Source organism: Pleurodeles waltl, chromosome 5 (genome assembly GCF_031143425.1).
Source record: "Pleurodeles waltl isolate 20211129_DDA chromosome 5, aPleWal1.hap1.20221129, whole genome shotgun sequence".
In the NCBI taxonomy this organism is placed as follows: Eukaryota; Metazoa; Chordata; class Amphibia; order Caudata; family Salamandridae; genus Pleurodeles; species Pleurodeles waltl.
This window is the reverse complement of record NC_090444.1, coordinates 1419086116-1419108113: the sequence shown is the minus strand read 5'-3', so window position 1 is coordinate 1419108113 and position 21998 is coordinate 1419086116. Positions and strand designations below refer to the sequence as shown.

Genomic DNA, 21998 nt, shown 5'->3' with positions numbered 1-21998 from the left:
AGGAGGTGTGAATTGAAGGAGGCTCTCTGCTCTCTTTGTTACAATTTCCATGAATGTCTTCAATGTGCTCTCTTTTACTTTGGCCATGGACTAACTCAGGGCTGTCAATTCTTCATGTAGTTCTTCAAGAACCACTGTCAGGGAGACCAGATCCTCGGGGCCTGTGCACGTTCCCAACATGTCCACCACTAGACAGCTCTAAAACTCCAATAGATATACCACAGAGCCTGAGAGAGTCCAAGTGGGGAAAAGGGGATTAGGTAGGGAATAGCTGGGAAGGAGACCTGTAGGAAGCAAGAGCTTAAACAACACAATGTCAAGATATAATCACAATGACTTTCAATAGACTATGGTTCTAAGAATTATTATACTGTAATCATTGATAACCTAGAATATGACTATAACTATGGCTCAAGAAATCTAGGTACCTGGAAAAATCAAGAATGGGTTAATACAATGTTTCATTTGAGCTTTTCAGGAAATATCATATACTGTCTAGAATACAAGAACCTTCTTCAAAATAGTTTCCGAATAAACATTGCATTTTTAAAGGAGGACAAAGGCTATCTGAACATTCCAAGAAAAAACAACAGGAAATGTACTAGAAGCTTAATTAGCACAAAGAATGCCGCACTTTGAGTTAAGCGTTTCGAACCAAAAGCTCAGGATAAATGTGTGTACCTCAACAAACACTGCACACCAAATTATTCAATGCCATGAAAAGATCGCGTGCACAGCAGATCTGAAAATCAAGAGTTTACTGCCAGAAAAGAATTGCGCACCTTGCTGCCGATTCGAAGTTTCACAATGCTAATGTCATGAAATGATTGCGTACACTGCCGATCTGAATGTCAAGAGTTTTTATGTCAGGAAATGAATCACACACCTCACCGGTTCGAAATACACAATGCAAATATCATGAAAGGATCGCGCACACTGTTGCTGATCTGAATGTCAAAGTTAAATGCCAGGAAATGAATTGCGCACCTTGCCGATTTGAAATACACAATGCAAATATCATGAAATGATCGCGCACACTGTTGCCGATCTGAATGTCAAAGTTAAATGCCAGCAAATGAATCGCGCACCTTGCTGATTCGAAATACACAATGCAAATAACATGAAATGATCGCGCAAACTGTTGCCGATCTGAATGTCAAAATTAAATGCCAGAAAAATGTATTGCGCACCTTGCCGATTCGAAATACACAATGCAAATATCATGAAATGATCGCGCACCCTATTGCCGATCTGAATGTCAAGAATCATATCCCAGAATTGAATCGCGCACCTTGCCGATTCAAACAAGAATATGTAAATGTCATGAAAACACAATCATGCACATAAGGAGTTTCACAACTAGGACCAAAAACTCGAATGTCTTTGAAAATGGGGGTCGGGGGCCCAGCCCGACCTCCGCCTTAATGCCCTGCTAAAGGATTGTCAATATAATGAGGGCAGGCCTGGAAATATCATTGTAGGCTTCCGGGACAGGAGCTCAGGAACTTGCTGCTGCTTTGCACCGGGACCTCTGAATAGTGAGCACGTGGAGCTGGGCTGACTCCCTTATATAGAGTCAAGCCCAGCCCACAGACCACACCCAGTTACGGGGCAGGGAAAGCTTCTAGAAGGTTCTAGAAAGGGACCACACCCTGACACACTTGGTAAGCCTGCAGCAATACCTTGCAAATGAACAGTTATTACAAACATAATTAATAGTGTTTTTCAAAGTTAAACTCTGCAATGCAAAAGGTTAACAAACTGCATATAAACATAATGCATGAATTATGCCTTTGCATAAAGATTGAGTTTTTGCATTTTAGTCGCCCGTAGAGCGCGCAGTGTCCTGATGTTGACAGCCTCCTCTTATACCATATTGTCCTGTCACTTGTTTGGTTTTTGGGCTTTACCCAGCACTGCTTCTATAAACAGGAGTTGTGTGGCCATTCTCAACATCTGTAACTTCACTCTAGGTGGAAAGCAGGTCCAGCACATAGTCCTGTGAACCTACAGCCAGGCAACACCCATAAGAAGTTGCTTAGGTTTGTGCTTTCTACATTTGTAGCCCATGAATCTTGTTTCTCTCCAACGTGCTGTCACTGTTAGTAGGTGCTATAAAATGAAGTTGCTTTTATAGCTTGGCCAGTCCAGTCACGCTATTATATGCAGACTCAAAGCGTGCAATTGTTTACTTTAATGTCCACATTACCAAGTACCTCAGGAAAAGGAGAAATTGCATTAATCCTGGGTTCCATTCTAAGCTGTCCAATGTCATTAAGCCTGTCGCAATATCTGCAAGACCATTCTTCTTATTACTGTTGTCCTCCTTAGGGCCCTTGGTGGAGATCGACAGTCTGTGACTGTAGACCAGTAAATTGGTGCAGTGGTAATTGCTAGTCCTTCCACAGTAGATTGAGCAGCTCCTTTATGGCCACTAGGCTTCTGAAGAGTAAGTCTGGTAGAAATAGTCAGGTAAGTGGCTCAATCTTTCTTTATTGGTAGATTCTTCAAAGATGGCTCAACCGCCCACAACGCTCCGCACGGCTTTCACCACAAAGCCACACAACCAACTGTCCGTCTCCATGCCGAACGCTGGACTCCTGAGAGGCGAGCGTTCCCCCACCATTCTAGAACATATATTCTAGAATACTACACCCCCCCCCCTTTACAATACAAACACTAAACAAAGGAAAACAAGGGAACAATAGAACTGAGATGAAAATTAACGATTTACACAAAGTCCTTCAAATAAGCAGGGCTCTATAGTTTCCAATTAGACTTCCTCTGAGCAAATCTTTATTTGAACGATTTACACATAGTCCTTCAAATAAGCAGGGCTCTGTAGTTTCCTATTAGACTTCCTCGGATAGCTCCCTTCTTCCTCTTCTTTCGGGCCTCCTTTAACAATGGATGAATCATCCTTCAAAACCCTACCTTTATACACAAGCACTCTATTAAGATTCCACACACGATGATCAGAGGTTTGGACAGTATTAGTGAAGACCTTGATGACTTTCATGGGTTTAGTTAGTCTATTACCACAAGTTGGCGATCCAGGACATTTTATCAAAACCAGGTCCCCAACATTCACCTTAGAGGCTTCTACCGCATGACTACGATCAAAATGGAGTTTACTTTTCCTCATCTTAGAAAGTTCTTTTATCTTCCTTTGAGCTTCTTTAACAGGATGTCCATCAGAATCTAAAAATGTATTTACCCAACCCGGTTCAAGAACAGTGCTGGGACACCTTCCACAAAACAAAACAAATGGAGAAACACCTAATGACCTCATCTTTCCAGTTCTTGTTGTGAGACTTAGCCAAGGCTATTGTTTCTTTCATGACTCTATTAAATCTCTCAACTATACCATTCGATTCTGGATGGTACAGCGCACATTTTTTCTGCTTGATCCCACACAACTGAAGAAAGTTCCCCATTTCTTTGGAAGCAATTTGAACCGCATTGTCCATCAGCAATGTTTCAGGTATGCCCTCCTTCAAAAATAGGTCTTTCAGAAAACGTACAACATTTTGAGTCTCGAAAAATGAATTTCAGGCCAATGAGAAAACAAATCAATAACAACAATAATATATTATTCCTGACCATTACTATGTATAGGCCCCAGTATGTTTAGAGCAATGTCCCTCCAAGGTTTCTCAGGACGATTTCTCAACAACATGGGTTGAACTCTTGGTTTCATGCTTTTCTCACACACAGCACATTTAACACATTTTAAAGTATGTTCTATTCTCTTAGCAACCACCAAAACGTCTTTAAGAGAGGGCTCATCCCTAAGCCACATTTCCTCACGAACCTTCTCGATGTTACAACCTAACATAAATTGATCTCTTATCCTCTCATCGGTTGAAGAAGAAAATTTGTACGAAGAGGCAAGACGTCTAAGATCTGTCACATAGTCTTCCATTGACTCACCATCCCTTTGCAATCTCTTACCAAAGTAATAACGTTCTAGGATGGTGCTCACTCTGGGCAGATAGTGAATATCTAATTTGCATATGCGAATCTCAAATTCATTGAGATCTGTTGCTTCACTATCAATAACATCAGGAAGGTGATCAAATACTTCTTGACCCTCCAACCCTAAACAGTGAAGTAATAACGCAGTACGACATTCCGCACTCAGAGACGTTCCGCATACCTTGGCATAACGCTCAAACACCTTTTTCCACTTTGCCCATTGATGGGAGGTTCACCCGGAGAAGAAAAAAAAGAATGGGGGAGCTGTGACGTTCTGCATTTTGCTACTTCAACCACACCACCCACAAAACATAAACAAACAAATTACAAATGCAATCAAAATCACAATAACTAGGTGAAGAAAGGTTGTTTCACATGCAATGTATACTTAAGAGTTTAAAGACTGTGTACATTAGCGTCGTAAAAGTACTTAAAGTTACACAAAGTATGCGTTTAAAGTTAAAAGCTGTGCACATCAGCGACCCACCAACCAAAGGATTCAATGTTGCATACAGTATATAAGAAGATGTGCAAGGTTACGCTGTGTACATCAGTGATGTGCGAGAACAAACTTCCAGAATCTCCAAAGCAGGACGAAAGAAAGGAAAAGAAAATCACAAAGTGGAAAATTTGTGTCTTATATTGGTGTATCAAAGGGAAAAACAACAGAAGAGCAAAGCAGACCGCTGTGATCCAGTTCAGCGAGTCATTGTTGCCATGTAAACATGGCAACAGGAGGCAGAGTGTAAAAAAAAAAAAATCGGCACTCCATTGAACACGCCATGGATGCCAAGTAACTATGGCAACAGTAACAGCAGATGTCGTAAGGAGTCGCCTGACGGAAGCGTCGTGGAGCGCTCTAATGGCGTTGTTCACAAAGCCATGGATGCCATGTAACCATGGCAACAGTAACAGCAGACAGTATAGGAAGTCGCCTGACGGAAGCGTCGCTGAGCGCTCCAATGGCGTTGCTATGTAAACATAGCAACAAGGTTGGAGCGCGTGAAGAAGACATCCGCGTGCTTGTGTGACCACGAGAGTTCACAAGCATCAACAGTTGAAGAAGTTAGAGTCTTCTCTGTACCTCAAGGCAACTCCAAAGCCAAGAGGAGAAAGCACCGCCAGGAAAGACACCAAATGCCGTCAAAGCGAGTCTCACAGCGCTGTCTCCACGCTACTGCCAATGACCATCTTCGGACGTTGAGCTGACACCTACCCTCGTCGCCAGTGTTGCAGGTAGAAATAGTCAGGTAAGTGGCTCAATCTTTCTTTAGTGGTAGGTTCTTCAAAGATGGCTCAACCACCCCCAAAGTGTTGCAGGTAGAAATAGTCAGGTAAGTGGCTCAATCTTTCTTTATTGGTAGTGTCTTCAAAGATGGTTCAACCACCCACAACGCTCCGCACGGCTTTCATCACGAAGCCACACAACTGCTCTGGCTGTATGGTCTCCAGCAGTCTGTGGTCATCTGCCTGCCAGGCAGATCCTCCTGACTTGCTCTGTTCATCTGTGAGCTCCTAACTAACGCTCCTCTCCATGTCCGTTTACAAAGTTCCCTTCTTGAGGGAAATGGCAGGGCCTCTCTCCTGTAACTTCACTGCTTCTTCACTTGATAGGGGCCAGATATGCCAGAGAGCAGCTGAAAGTGCCTCCTGTAGGGGTAGTCTCTAACAGAGCTCAGAGAGGCCCCATTGTCTTCCCAGGCATCAAGCGCCACCCATCTCTTTAGTAATATTGTAATTGCCTACTACTTCTTAGAGCTACAAATGGCCATGATACTCGGTGCTTCCTCTAAAGCCTCTAGCAAAATTGGCAGTAATTTTTGCAGATAAGCCTGCTGGGAAATTTCTTTTCCGAAATTATTTGGGGCTTTTGATGGAGTCTGTGGTCCCATCAACTCTGCCCAACTCCTACGTTACTGGCTCTTCTGGTATTGATAACTCTGGACTGGGGTGCCTTAACCGGGTCTAACACAGCCCCGGTAATGAGGCCCATAAACATTCCTACACCTATTTAGCTTTTTTGCTGTCCCGTCCTGTCTCCCCGTGCCCCTCTTAACACCTGTCTACTTGCTCGCTCATTCTCTTACCGTGCCTGCTAAGCTCCCTTCATATAGCCCCCTTCATATCGCTCCATTCTGTCTTCCAAGGGCTGTCCCACTCGCAGCCAGAGGGACACACATTCACCTCTCAGACACTCTAAAAACGTATTTGTAGTGTTATAATTCATATTATCATGAAAACTTCGTTCAAGCTTCTCTCATATTGTGACACTCCCAAGTCTAACATCCAGCTTCGAGCAATTGGGTTAGTGTTCTAAATGAGTGCATTTCAGCAGAGAATGGTCTCAATTCACCCTGGCCCAATATTTCAGGCATAATTACGATTAACCACCAAATAATTATGTAATAGCAGACCTATTCCGATGTCGACTTTATGTTCTGTGGCATAAAATAAATATTTTGCGTTCTTTTGAGAGAAAATAATAATTAAGAACCAGTTACCCCAAAAGTATTCATCATTTACAGTAACATTTTGCCACTGTGCGATGCTGAGTATTGCTCCAGAGGTTGTCTGCTCAGTTTGGAGCTGCCTCCGCTTGTAAGGAACACTATGTCTACCTTTGAGACAAGTGCCTTAGGCTGGAAAAAAGGCAGCATTTTACACATAAATATTCAGCGTTATGCATGGGACTGTAGGGAATATCCAAATTACATCACTCTCTCTCACAAAATGTAAAACAAAAAGCGTGTTTGTGCTTTACCCGCATTTGAATAGGTTTATTACAGTCCTCTCTACAAAATGTGTTTTCCTGAAGCATGTACTCGGCACCTATGTAAGAATGATCGTACATCCATCCCAAGCATGTAATGTTTTGCTTCACCCCGAACTGTATTCTGTAATTATGAGGTGCATAATTTCCGATGAATTTCCAAAATAATCAATTCCACAATTAATGCATTTCCTGTTTTCCGAGCTCTCTCCTGCCCATGAATAAGTGACTTCTGGCTCGGGTCTTTGACAAAAAGTCGCTGGTACCGCTAATCCCATCCTCCTTTCTCCTGGCATATGAGATTAGTGTGATTGTAGATAAAATCAGGTATGAAGTCGTTTCACTTACTTGACTTTTTGTTTGTAACTTATATTTTCAGTCCCTATCCACTATGTCGGTTTACAAGTCCTTGTATACTAATCCAATGCCAGTGGAATGGCTGTAGGAATCCTCATTCCTTCTGGGTGCCCGAAGGCCCATAGAATACTTCCCCTGGTTGTCTGGGTGGACATCAGTGAAAATGCAATAAACAGTGGAGTAATTGTTCCCACTCGACTGCACATGAGGAGTTGGATCCCCTCGGGGATCATTTCGTGAGCCGATGTATTATCTGATTTACCCTTCCAGACGTGAGAGAACTCAGTTAACCATCCCTAGAGACAAAAGGTAACCCCTTCCAGGCCTCAAGAGGCCATACTTCAAAAATGTTGCCCTGTAATAGGAAGGCCGCTCTCTAGGCACTATGGGTGTCATCTGTCTCCTGCCTACTTCTTGCACTCAAGAACAAGCATTGACAAAGAAAATAGGTCTTGTCTTTATAAAGTGAGTGATAAGGTAAAGGGTTTTCTAATGTTTGTTTCCAAAGCATTGTTATGAAAAAGAAACTAAACATTAAAATACTAATCCATGTAACTCTTCTAAATAATCCTGTGATTAATATTCCTTTGGTTTGCTTGAGATCAGTTTTTTGGTCTGAACTTCTCTCAGTGCGATGCAGGCATTGGTGGAACCTACTCTTGGTTAGACAGTAGTAAAGGTGCTCTCTGCTGTGTAAAACCACAGTATCACAGGGAGAAGCATCTGGGGCGACGACTTTAAAAAAGTGAGTTAGAGCTGGGTGACAGCTCATTGTACTGATTGTACTGAAAAGTCTATTATTCAAAATAGAAAAAAGAAATGAAGCCTGCCAGAGGTGGAGAGCGTACCCCATGAACACAAAACCACCGGAACATTCTATTGTTAATGCTGCAAACTTTGTTTTCTGGCAAAGCCTTGAAACATCTTATTAGCAAAACACTACCCAAGCCGAGCCCCAGAGTAATACATTGTTTGGGTAAGACAGGTCGAGACATAGACCTAGAGACAGTCAGTCAGAAAGGCACACACATAGATGGTGACCTAAAGGAAGATCGAAGTATATCAGCACAACACTACCAAGCTGTGCTTTTCTTCAGCGCTCTTCATTTAGCAAACCAACATAACAGTGAGAAGTGAACACCTCTGGTAGGTGTGCCGAGAAGGCCTTGAAGACTCTAAGGCCCATATTTATACTCTGTTTGCACAAGATTTGCGTCATTTATTTTGACGCAAATTTGGCGCAAACCTAACTCCATATTTATACTGTGGCGCTAGACCCGTCCAGCGCCAAAGTTATGGAATTTGAGTCATTTTTTGTGCTTGAAAACCTACCTTGCGCTAATGACATGCAAAGTAGGCGTTCCCGTGCAAAAAATCACTCTAAGGCATGTGCGCCTTATTTATCCTCCGGTGTCAAAATGACGCACAGGAGGAGGCGGGCCTTAAAACAAGGCGCCCAGCTGGATTTGTGCCGTTTTTTAACGCCTGGGTCAGGGCAGGCGTTAAGAGGCCCTGTGGGCTCATTTCCACGGTGGGAGATCATTGAAGCAGTCCACAGGTGCCCTTCCCTGCACCCAGGGACACCCCCTGCCACCCTCACCCACCCCTGGAGGACACCCATGGATGGGGGACCCATCCATGGTGAGTGCAGGTATGTATATATATTTGTTTTTTAAATTGGCATGGGGGGGCCTAACTTGGGCCCCCTTACATGCCACTGTGCCCAATGGCCATGCCCAGGGATGCAGAAGTCCCCTGAGCATGGCCATTGGGCAGGGGGGCATGACTCCTGTCTTTGCTAAGACAGGAGTCATTTCCATGGGGTTGTGTGCCAAAGAATGGCGGTAGTCAGGTTTGAGCCAATATTTTTGACTCTAACCTGACTTACACCATTTTTTGGCGCACACCCCCAGTCTTCCCTTCGCCTCCGTTGCCCGGTTACTGTCATTTATTTTGACGCTAACCAGGCCGCAGCGCCGGCTAACATAATTCCGTAAATAAGGTGCCCAAGCGCTGATTTGAATCAAAAAGTATAAATATGGGCCTAAGGCCCTGATTTATACTTTTTTAGCACCACATTTGTGTCATTTTTTGACGCAAAAGTTAGACAAACTTACAAAATATAATTGTATTTTGTATGTTTGTGCTGATTTTGCGTCAAAAAAATGACGAAACTGCAGCGCTGAAATAGTATAAGTATGGGCCTAAGATTTAAAGTCTGTCACAGAAGTCCCAGGGTGTACCTTCTCATGAACCGCTCTGAAAGATTTAACGTCTCTGAATTCACTGTCTTTGCTGCAGGAACATCCTCAGTCCAAATAAATTCCTTTTTCTACTCAAATCTTTACAGGCACCGTTGGTAACTGTAGAGAAAAGCATGTAATAGCTTGCAACTCGCCCTCTATTTAAAATGCAATCAATTTCATGTAGGCCTTTAGGACGACTAAAGGCGACCCTCAGTGCATAAGATTTCTCAACAACTACATACCTTCTCACTGAACAGTCTTGATGTGTTTGATGCTGTGGATGAAAGGTGGAGCACCTCACAGGATGGGATAGTTCTGCTGGCATCTGAAAGCAGGGCATAGAGTTCTCATTGAGGATTCTTCCAATATAGGTGGTGTTGTTGCGATAAAAATCTGGTTGCAAATCATTAATCAGTTACCCGACGGTGGGATGGAACTTCTGACTTGGGGGTATGAACTGATTTGTAAAGTGGAAGCTGTCCTAATTGGCTGATTTCACTTTGAGAATCATGTTGCTTCCTCAGCGGGAGTGGAAATTTGTCTGAGGAAATACTGCCTGCTTTCACCAAAGTGTTCACTAATGGGAGTCATTTATTTTAAGTAGCACTTTTCAATTGGAATAGGTTGCTTTAAAAAAAAATTGTATGCAAATTCAGGGATGGAGGTCTGCTTTCCATTGTAGATCTCTATCCCTGCAAGTGCATCCAATCACAGAGGGTCATATATTGGAACTTACCTAAATAACATTCATTAGTGTGAGAAATTGGGTTGTTGATTGAGGGGGTGGAACCCTACTCAGGCAACAGCTACAGTCCTTATCAGGGTGAACCACAAAAAGTCACTAAATTAACCTGTGCTTAATCCTCTGGTACCTTGGCACAAATGCAGTCAGGCCTAACAGATGCAATATATAAAGTATTTATGTAGCATTCAAACAAAAATGAAGTGAAAACAAAACACAAGAAAATTCACATACCAATTTAGAAACAAGCAGTAAAATGTAATATTTTTTTTGACACCAGAATGATAAGCATTCAATTATTAGAGTCAGCAATTTCAAAGATTTAAGGTAAGTATAGCACCTAAAAGCACAAAGCATGACTTGAGGTTATTTGGTCATGTAACACTGGGTGAAAGTCACAAGTTCAGACTGACCATGAAGGAGCATGGGCCAGATGCAGAGATCAGGTTAATCTAGCTGATGAAGTTACCTTTTAAAGTCTAGTGCGAAGTGTTGCATTAATGGTGGAGGAGGCCAAAAAGGACCAGGGAGTGCATCGTTGGTGGTCGTCACTGTTAGGCATCATGGAAAGGTGCTGCTAGAGATTTGCATTGACGGACTGTCAATACTGTTGCATGAAGTGCAGATCTTGCGTTCCCATCAGTCACTAGGGGTCACTGTAGCTTGAACAGTCAGGCCTAACGGAGTTTCACTTTGTCGGTCGGCATAGGTGGCAAGAAAATAGGCCCATTCATGGTCAGCCCATTCACTGTCTGCCTGTTTGCAATCGCAAATAATCCAAAAGCTCAGGATTTCTCCTTTTCTTCAAGGTGAAGTTCGACTGGTGCCACACCAAGGTACTAGGTCCTGGGAAGCACCCCTTGGGGATCAGGAAGTCAGTCCAGCAGAGGTCCTGGCAGGTCCAGATTCAGGTCCTGATGCAGCGGGCAGCTGGACAGTTGCTGTAACTATTTGTGTCCCTGTAGCTCAAAACAGAAGGTCAGTCAGATGACCCTTGGAGCTACTTTAGCCTGGAATGAAGGGTGCAGGTTAAGTCTTCCTTCTTAGACAGTAGGACAGGCCTCAAGCAGGAGGGCAACCGGGCAGTCCTTCTGTAGTACACCCAAGTTCAATAGTTTCCTGATAAATGGGTCCTGAGGGCACCATTTTTTTATACCTGGGCCCCAAATTGAAGGTGGAAAAGCTTCTGAAGTTCCCCCCTACACACATGTCTGGAATTTCCTGCCTCCATGCCCTGGTCTCAGTCTTTATGGGAGCACAGTAGGCTAGTGTGAAATCCTTTGTGAGCTGGCCCAGTCCCTTTCTGGGAGCACAATTGACTAGTCTGAAATCTTTTGTGAACTGGGCCAGTACCTTTGAAGTGCAAGTCTGGTATGTGACAGCTCTGTCCCCCATTAAGCATGGAGAGCTCATCCTTCCAACACCCATGCCGTCCATTGTGATACTGTCAGGGAGGAATACACAAAGGCAAACTACACATAGGCATGTGTCTCAAGAACAGGCTACAGGCACCATATGGTTAGTACAAGAAAATGCCAACGTTCTAAAAATGGCATTTCAGAACTGTGACTTAAAGTCTGACTTTACCATAATAGAGGGTTTAAATTACAATTCCTCAGACACAAAACATGACTTTTCTGCCTGGTGAGAATCTAAAGATATCATGTATTAAATATAATAAGGTAACCCAATGTCATCCGAGGGGAGGAGTAGGTCTTGCAATAGTGAAAAACTAATTTTTGAATTTCTCACTGCCAGTACTTGTAAAAAGTTGGGCATGTACTTTATAAGTACATGCCCAACTTTTTAAATACAGTGCACCCTGCTCTAAGGGATGGTTAAGACCTACCAAAGGGGTGATTTATATGTGTTAAAAAGGAAGGTTTAGGTCTACCAAAAGGTTTCTTTTGCCAGATTGATATGGCAGTTTAAAAAGGGTACACACATGCTGAGGTGGCAAGCCTGTGTCATGTTTTAAGGGTTTCTTCAATGGGTGGCGCAATGAGAGCCACTGACCTACCAGTAGCATTTAATTTACAGGCCAGGGGTACATGTAGTACCATATACTAGGGACTTAAGTGTAAAGTATGCAAATTAGGTGTAAGCCAATTATGCCATCTTTTGGGGTACAAGCACAAGCATTTTAGATTACCACCGGTAACGTGCACAGAGTCCAAATGGCATCAAAAACAAAATCAGAACGCAGGACTGGTAATGACAAAAAGTTTGGGACTTGGTCTGCAGCGTGGGTCAAGTCCAACAGAAACCATTCATAGATGTAGCTGTTTTGGGTTTAATAGTAGATTTGTTCTTTAATTTCTAGCATTGCTTTTTACTGGAGCCTTGAGTTTTTACTTTTTTTCTTTTTAATAAAGTGAGACCTCCACATGTTAGGTGTATGTATGCAAGGGTCTCTGGTTAGGAATTGTTATGATCTAGTCATCTCCCTTCCTGTCTGGTAACTCCTAGGGCTGAGCTAGCATGTTTCTATCCACTATCCATGTTGTAATTACTAAAAGCAGATTACTTTGTGTTTGTTAGGTTGCTAGTAATCCACACTTACAGTGAGTGCCATAATTTTATGCTCGCACAACTAGTCTAAATGGGCTTAATAAATCAATGAAAAATGTTGGGAATTATGTTGATGCCTATGGTACGTAATATATGGTGAAGAACTTGGGTGAGTTACAAATACCTAGACAGGCATGTGGTTTGTAAATGGTACAGGAAGCCAAATACTACTGGGTGTCTGTTAGGTGATCCTTAAATAGAGAGTGATGGGTATATCTGATAAGGCCCTCATCTGATAGCATGTAGTCTGCTTTTTACATCTGGAAGTGAGACTTTGGTAGCTGTCCTTGTATAGAACCAGTTTGCTCCGTGGAATGTGCATTTATGTTTTGAGGGTTTTAGCTTGGATGGTTTTCTCAGCTTGTGAATACCCCTAGATACCAGACTGGATCTGGAGGCTTTCCTCAACATTGCTTCTACGTGGCAGAGCTCAAATCATGCGCTTCCGTGTTGACTTAATCCCATCATGAAGTGATACCAGAGGCGCATATATGCGCCATCCCTGCTTGCTGATGTCATTTCCATTTTTCCTCTGCTTTCGGATATCAATCCAGAGCTCACTCCCGCCACATTTTCTTGTCTCTTTGACAAGTTTGTCTTTGAAATTGTCCTACAGTGTGCAAAGGAACATATTCCCTCCAGAGGATACAAGGTTTAACCATTATTGGAACTATCACAAGCAGATGTTTGTGATAGATCTCATCAAGGTATTTCTCTTGAAACTTCGGTCTTTGCAAGACTCCAGGTCCCGCGGGCAACGCATCTAGATGAATTCCAGAGCGATGTGGGCTGCAAAGCCAAACTCTACATTACTGAACATTATTAAAAGTCATGTAAATGCCTAACCCAGTCAAGGACATGGAGCAGTTCCTATTCTTAAGGCTGTTCCCATGAAAGGTACTCTTCACACTCCAAGTGGCCAGGTAAGTCCTAGTTGAACAATAAATACAAGAAGGCGAAGTGTAGCTCTCCCTCATAATGCCACTCTCGTCCAGGTAAGCTGTGAGGATGTCAAGGTGCCTCCAAGTCTTCTACCAAGGAAGTGATTCCTCAGCTCATCCTGATGCAACTCAACACCATCAACATGTAGAGGGTTATGTGGAAGCCATGTTGTGTATCTTAAGCACCCCGCGCTCCATCTGGCGTGCCTTCAAGTTCCAAGGATTTGAGGAGGCCTCCAGTTGGACTAATATCAGTGAATCCATCATTAATTTCGTCTGCTCTTGTTCACTGTGCTACTTGGTCTGCCCTGCCTCCAGGGCCAACACCTAACCCAACTCGGTATCTAGCACCACGGTCCAAACTTGTCATTACCACATCAACACCTCAAGAAGAAGAACCCATTGTCTTATCAGATTTCGAGATGAACCCAACACAACCTTGATTGAAAAAGCACCCCCTCGCAACCCTTGGAAGTTCAGTCACTATGGGAGAATTGGAGATGATGCAACCTATTATTACATCAGGAATCTTCAGAAAGCCAATGTGCTTGATTCCTCCCCAGACACTGAGCTAAACTCTCCTCCTGTCCCTTCCACAGAGGAATCACCTTCTTTTGCAGTGATGATCAGACGGATTGCTAATGTTTGCTCTTTTTACCATCATCTTCCTGTGGTATCCTTGACGGACATTTTAGCAATTTTTGTGCTTTATTTTAGCATCTGGTTGGGTGGGATGATTGGGCTAGTGGGGAATAACAGCTCCTCTTTTTGGGACTCTAGTACTTAGCCTCACTGTATGCTTCCCCTAGAGAGCATGTGTGGCAATTTTTCCTCCCCGTGGGACGACTAGAGACGCCTTCTTCGTCTGTTTGTTCTGAGGTTGCCTAAAGAGATTATGTCAGCACCATATATAAGTAAGGCCATGGAACGGATACGCCCGACTAATAGCATTTAAAGTATTTATCCATTTGCTGTCTTAAGATCATTTTATGAGTGGTGGTCTGAAGTCTGTGTTTGTAAATGAATGACCTGCATATGAACGATGTGTATTTGTACTGAACCATCTGAATGAATTGCTACCTCGATTGAATTGCTATGTTTGGTCTTTATGTCTTTTTGGCACCTTTTGTACTTTATTTTAACTTCTGGTTGGATGGGCTGATGGGGCAGGGGAGTGAGGGCTCTTTTTTGAGACTCGGGTACTTAGCATCACTGCTTCCTCGCAAATGAATGCGCAGCCAATCTTTTGTGGGACGACTAGAGGCACCATTTTGGTCTGTTTGCGCTCTAGTCACCCAGAGATTGTCAGCATCATACTTAAGTAAGGCCCGAACACGGCCGCGCAGTGGACGTGCGCAGATAGCGCACCAAAAACAAGCCTCCCATCCGCTTCCATTTCACGGCCAGTGCCAGCCATTATACCCCGTTGTCCGCACTCGTAACTGTTATTCGCCTCAGGAGTTGTTAGCCCTATGCCTGAGTGTGACTTGGAAAGGAAAGCTCTGTGTGGATAACAGTGTGGGTGATTTATCTTGTAAATAGTGTCTGGTGTTTTGCTCCTTTCTGTCTCCTACATGATCAGTAGAGGAAGTTCCAGAAGAGTAGAGATGAAGTATGTCTCCTCTCAGCAATTCGAGTCTCAATGCAGTGGTTAAGTTGTAAACAAAAAGGTGCCGGTGCTCAAAGCCCTCCTCTTAAACACGCGGCTGCTGCAATTAAATGTACAAACACGGAATGCTGAGGCAGCCTAATCCTGCTGCCATCTGGGGCCTCTTCAATCCACATAAAGCCACTCCCTGCCCCTTCTGCTCACTCTAGCAGCTTTCTGCTTTCTCTCATCGTGACGCTTTTTCGTTTTTCTCTTCCACTGTCGTTCCCATATGTGTCTTTTGCTCGTAATAAATGCTTGAGGCAGAAGACTAAGCGCCGGCGCTCAAAAATAAGTGCCGGTGCTCAGCACCGGAAATAACAAGCACAAATTAAGCACTGTCTCCATGTATTTGTTATTTCGTAATCAATGCAAGCTGACTTTACATGCACGCTGCTAATATTTTTGATCTTTCTGTTAGACCAGCAACCTGACGTTCTTTTTATGACTAAAACTTAGCTTACTGACTCCTCTCTTCCCGATTTTGTAGCTGCCATTCCCATAAATTATAGTTTTCGTCATCTGGACTGGCCCACTAGGAAAGATGGAGAGGTGTTCAACTTTTACAGTGAATGATCTTTAGGGGGGCTTGGTTCCGGGCTTTCGTCTTGCCTTTTTCACTCAAGAAGTATTTAGCAGGTGTATTGTTTTGCCGGCCTCCTGGTGACTTTATTAAGTCTCTTTAGGAGGCACTGGCCCATCTTACTGTGGAGTATGCACATTTAATTGTGCTAGTTGACTTCAACGTTCATGCTAACTGTGCCTCGGAGTATGCTTCCTTTACAGTGCTTGATAAAATATCTTCTCTCAACCTTTGTCAATTAGTGTTTGCCCTCACCCATCAAACCGTCACATTATTGACCTTATTTTCACCAATTCCCCTATTTAGATTAATACATTATTAATATACATAGGGGAATTCCCCCGGATATATAAGAAACTCTGCCCTGTTCTCTGGTCCTATAATTTTCTCATTAAATGTCAGTGGCGAAGGCCACCAAATCAAACTAGAGTACTAAGGGTGTCTCTAGTATCTACCGGGCCTTTTATCGTATCAAGCAAGTGAGATTAATATTCTGCCTACCTGCTCATTGTCCGCACTATCTAGCAGCCTACAGCCAGATGTAAAGGCAGTGAATTGCTTTCTCCTCACAACTGTGGACAGCTTAGCTCCTTTTATTTGTTGTAAGCCGCACCTCCGTGATCCCTCTGCTCCTTGGTTCACTCAGACCGTGACCTTTGAAAAGAGAGTTGCAAAAAGGCGGAAAGATAATGGCGCATACGGAGGATAAAGAAGCATACAAGCTGCTTGGAGGAAGTAGCAGTCGGCAGTTAAGTCTGCCAAAATGTTATTTTTTGACAAGAAATATGCTGCTGCACACAACGTCTATGATTTTTTTAAAATTGTCAATAACTTTCTATCCCCTATATCTTGCACTAGTGGCATCTCTCCATTCTAGGCGTTGTGCTTGAAGCTTTCTGTGTGTTTTTGAGGAATTTCTAAAATTCGAACTAATTTGGTTTCCATCTAGGTGTTAGTTGATCTTGAGGCACTCCCTCAACTCCAACAGTCTCCCTCTTTTTGCCCATAGGCAGCGTTTGTTACTTCAGTTTGAATCACTCTCCCTAATGGAAACAGAAACTGCCATCCATGAACTGAACTCGGCCTCCCCTGATTATCCTTGCCCTATTGGTTTGCTCGTTAAGGCAGTGGGGGTGCCAAATCCCATCCTGAACCAGCATCTAAATACCCTTCATCTAAAGTCGCAGTTCCCTTAGGATGGAAACATCGCTAAACTGGTTTCCCTTCTGAAAAAAAACCTTGAAGAGCCCAGTGTTTTGGGGAATTTCAGACCTATTTCCCTGCTTCCATCGTTCACCAAAACTTGGAAGAATTAATTACTAAACAACTAACTTCCTGGAAACCAGTAGGTTGTGGCATCGTAGTCCGTCTGGATGTCGCCCTTGAGTATAGCACTGAGACTGCTTTGCTTTAAGTGTCCGAAATTATCAAACTGCCTTTGGACTAGGGTGGGAAGGTGGCATTGAGTTTATTAGATCTTTCTACAGCATTCCTTCGGGTTGGGTGAGGTAACCCACACTGGATTATATCTTCTCTTGAGAATTGAAGACAATCTGTTTGGCTGGCCCGCTTGTCATCCGGGTCGAAGTCCCTCTCATTGGGAGTGCCTCAGGGCTCCTTCCTGAATCTGATTCTTTTTAATGTCTATTTGGCTCTACTTGCCTCATCAGTGGAATCATTTGGTACTAAAGTGTCTCCACTTGCCTCATTAGTGGAATAATTTAGCAGTAAAGTGATTTTGTATGCTGACTTTCAGCATCTTCTCTCTTTTGGGGAGGGAGTGAATATAAATTGTGGTTCTCTTAAGTTATGCCCATCTGCTCTTTTTGAATGGCTGCATTTGAACTACCATATGTGCACAATGGTCAAGATGGAGGGCCTATCATTTGGGATGTTTCAAGTTGACTGGTGTCATTACTGTTGTAGTCCCATCTCCGCCTTCTCATTCGGCGGTGGCTAAACAGCTTGAGGTTAGATTCTACTGTCTCGTATCCTTTTGACCACTTGTCCGCTGTGGCTGGAGCCTGTTTTGGATTGCTTCTCTCTTTAAAGAAATTTCTTCTGCTTTCACCTTTGTTTTCTAGGGAAATGTTAGTCCTTGCCCTTATTGCAACCAGGCTGGACTATGCTAAACTGCGGTATTTTAGCAATTCTGGATTATTTGATTAAATGACTTCATATTATACACTGTTGCTCGGCTCATTTTCAAACTTCTTTATTGGACATCCATATCCCCTTACTTGAGTTCCTTGCACTGGCTGCCCCCAAAGAAGCAAATCCCTTACAGATCTCGTACTGGCACACTGGGCACTTGTCTTGACTAGTCCTCAATACCCGGAAGCCAGCGTGCCACATTAATCTCCTGCAAAAGTTTGTGCTCTGCACAGGCTTCTCTTGCTGTGATACCAAGGGTTGGTAGGTCAGAAGGGTTTAGCTTCTCCTCTTTTCTTGCTGCTCATGCGTGGAATAAGCTCCTATTTGAGCTTTGATAATTATATTTGAAGTCTTCCTTCAGGAAAAAAGCTTACAACGTGGGTTTTTGCTCAGCCATATTGTTTCTTTCTATGCACTATTAGTCTTTTAGTCTTGGGGCACTCCGAGGAGCAGCTGTGCACTGCACAACACCCTATCAGTCATTCATGCATTAATTCATTCATATGTTAGTCCTGCAACTCCTTCTAATGAAGCTGAGTCCAATGTCCTGACAGAGGTCTTACAACCTTGGCAAACTTCCACAGAATTTCATCCCACTTTCAATGAAGCCCTAACAGACACACTAATGGACGCTAGGCCCAAACCTAGCACTTGTCCACCAATATGAAAATTGCTAGAAGGCACACACCTGCCCCTGGTGATCCTTCTTTCCTCGTGAAACACCTTACACCTGGAGTTTGGTGGTCCAGGCATCCACAAGTAGACTAAACCTACCTCATTCCCTACTACACCTCCTGATAAGAAATCAAACAACAAGGAGGCATTCGGGGAGAGCATATTTTTCTCAGCCAGTCTCACCCTGTGCTCAGTCAATGCTGGGTGCCTTCTGGGATGATACTTGCCTACGTTATGCGGTACGGGATATGGTCAGTGAGATCATGCTGACAGTACCTGATGAATACCTCCCCAAAATTGAAGAGATCATTTAAGATTGCCAGAATGTAACAAAGTATGTCATTGACTCTGACCTGACCACCGCTGACTGCTTTAGCAGGGCAGTCAGTACAGTGTGGTGCTTTGGCAAAATGTGTTGCTGAGATGCAAGAGCTTCTCAGGTGACATTGAGGCATCTCTAATGGAAATGCCATTTGAAATCACCCATATCTTTATAGTTTAGGCAGACTCTGCCCTGGAGTGCTTAAAGGCACACAGGGCCACTGTGCACTCCCTCTGCCATTCTGGTATTACATCCATGGGTGGTAGAGCATTACATCCGACAGATGGGGGTTCCAAATAGTACAGCAAATTGGTACCCTATTCTTCCTTTCTGTACCACTGCATAGTCCCTCACACCAAAGCAGCTGTCAGATGACCATTTGTCCATCTTGCAGCAGAAGGTCTAGGCTCTTTTGGACAAAGGTACTATTGTGAGAGTCCCTCCTGATATTTCCTGGTGCTGAATAAGGATGAAGGCCTTCGCCCTATTTTAGATATTTATCCTCCCAATTTCTTCCTGAAAATGCACAACTTCAAGATGCTCATGTTGGCCCAAGTTCTTTCTGCCATTTTCCGTGGTGATACAGAGGGCTGTAGAAGTTTTGCACCTCCCACTCCCATCTATTGTAGTTTGGCACCATGTGTGGATTAGATCCATGGGTTTTATATGTGACTTACAGACATCACTAACAGACATGCCTCTCTGCTTCTCATGCCTCTCTGGAGACAAGGGAAATTCAGCTCTTGTGCACTGGAGCACTTCAAAGAGAGCAGAGACACAACAGGCTTCCTTGGCCTTTTTTGCACCTGTGTGGCAGTATCCCCAGAAGTGTTTACCCTTTCAAGGCTATGGAAGAGGTGTGGTGAAACATCAATGCCAAGGCCCCCCTTCACCAAATAGACCCCATTCCCAGACATTTTACAGTCATGGGTTTAACGGGCAAAGTCCTGGACCAAAGGGGCAACTTATTTTAGACACCATCTCAACTTATTTCCCAAAGAGGACAGTTCAAGATGATCAGTTCCCAGATTCTGTCTTTCCTGGATCCAGGAGAATCAATGACATCACTGAACTTGCAGGATGTATATTTCTGCATCCCCATCCTGCAGAACAACAGAAATTACCTGCAGTTCAAAGTGGGTCTCTAGCATTTACAGTTTTCTATGCTCCCATTCAGCCTCACCATCTCCCTGCTTGTATTTTCGAAAGTGATGGTGGTTTTGGAGCCCATCTTCAGAGGTTGGGAATATCAACCTTCCCTTACTCCGATGATTGGCTGCTGTATGTCGGCTCACCGCATTTAGTCGTAGACCACCTCCAGACAATGGAAAATCTCTTTACATCTTTGTGGTTCTCGACCAGTGTACCAAAGTCATTCCTGACTCCTTCCCTGGGACTCCTGTTCATCAGAGTTGTTCTGGATACAGTGTTCTTTCGAGATTTTCCACCAGCTCAACAAGTCCAGTATATTCAGGCTAGAATACCAATGTTTTATCCTCTATCCTGGGTCGACTGATTCGGCTACCACTTCTGGACTATCTTCTGTCACAGCAGCAGGGCGGAGTCCTACACCCAGGCCTGCACAACCTAAACCTCAATGCATGGAGGTTGAGTTGTGACAGCTGTTGGGAAGTGGATCATTAGTTGTGTGGCCTGCACAAGTAATGGATCCGCACAAGACAACCAAAGGGAACCAAACACTCCGTTGTAGCGCTTGACTCTCAAAGGGTAGCACTGCTTAGCAATCCAAGGATTACTCAAGGGAGGTGGTGTGGGCTAGAAATTCCCATTCACGGGCCCACAAGCATTGCACTCAATAAATGATTGTCCAGTCTGTGCTTTTGCTTTTGATAAAGTAAAAGTACATTTATTACACCCACACACTACTCAATACTATGCAACAGTTTACAAATATAAACAAATTGATGACATTGAGTAATCTCTTATGTCTCCCCCTAGGGGAAATATAATCTAACCACCCACATGGCAAACGAGTCCCTGATATCCCAATGCAACATTTGTCTGTTATATAGAGTGAACACACCAAAACCAGACAATGAGCATACATAATTACTGTACAGAAGAATGGGTATCAGTCTTATTATGCAACTCAGCATTATTAGAAACAACTACAATCACAATTAAATGCTTTAGATCATAGAGATTACTATTGGATAACATTGGTATAATCTTATACATTTGATTATTTTGGCGTATACCAATTTACAAACATAAAGAATTGCAATTAGACAAGCTAAGAACAAAAGTTCTAACATGGCGGTGATTTACATTTGCTTGTAATCCTTGGGGACTTATATTTCCTTTGTCTCACCTAACCTGGGCTGGGGGACATAAACTTGGCATTGGGGGGACGCTGCACCGTTCCTGCAGCTCCCCTTGACAATGAGCTCTTGGTTGGTGGTGACCCCATCTTCCTGGGGTCACCATGAGCTGAGCAAGGTGTCCTGGAGAACCTAGGCTTGCAAAGCCTTATGGGCCATATGCATATTTAATGAGTGGCTCTCCCACTGGGGCAAGGGCAGCCCACCCGACTGCCCTCATTGGTGGGGTGTGCCCGGTCCCACCCGGAAATGCCGTCATGCTGCTGTATTCATCAGAGGGCAGCGCGGGGGCCCACCCCCGGCTACCCTCATCGGTGGAGGGTGTCCGGTGCCATCCGGACATCCCTATCAGGTGAGTGGTATTTGGGGAGCGGCTCGGGGAGCCCACCCCGGCCGCTCCTGTCGGCCTCCGGCATGGCCAGCACCTCCAGGTGCTGTCGCCGGAGCCAGCCTCATCTTTGGTGTCTGCCTATTCCTGGGGGTGGACACATGCTGCTAGGCGGTGGATGGGCCACCTGGGGGGTTTGCCTGCCACTCCCCCTCTTCGCCTGCTGCTTCAGGGCCCCCCTCACCACTCCGGGGAGCAATCCCTGGCCTTGGCTTCTTAGGGTCTGGGGCCCATCTGGCAATATTCACGGGGGTGCTACTGTACACCCACAACGTGATCTT

At 44.0% G+C, this 21998-nt stretch overlaps 1 protein-coding gene across 8 annotated transcripts in view; it reads left to right on the top strand.

Annotated features, from left to right (window-relative positions):
- The window catches only part of RIMS1 (regulating synaptic membrane exocytosis 1), a 2255956-nt gene that overhangs the window by 2012056 nt on the left and 221902 nt on the right, over nucleotides 1-21998 (top strand). The gene's annotated exons all lie outside the window — the stretch shown is intronic.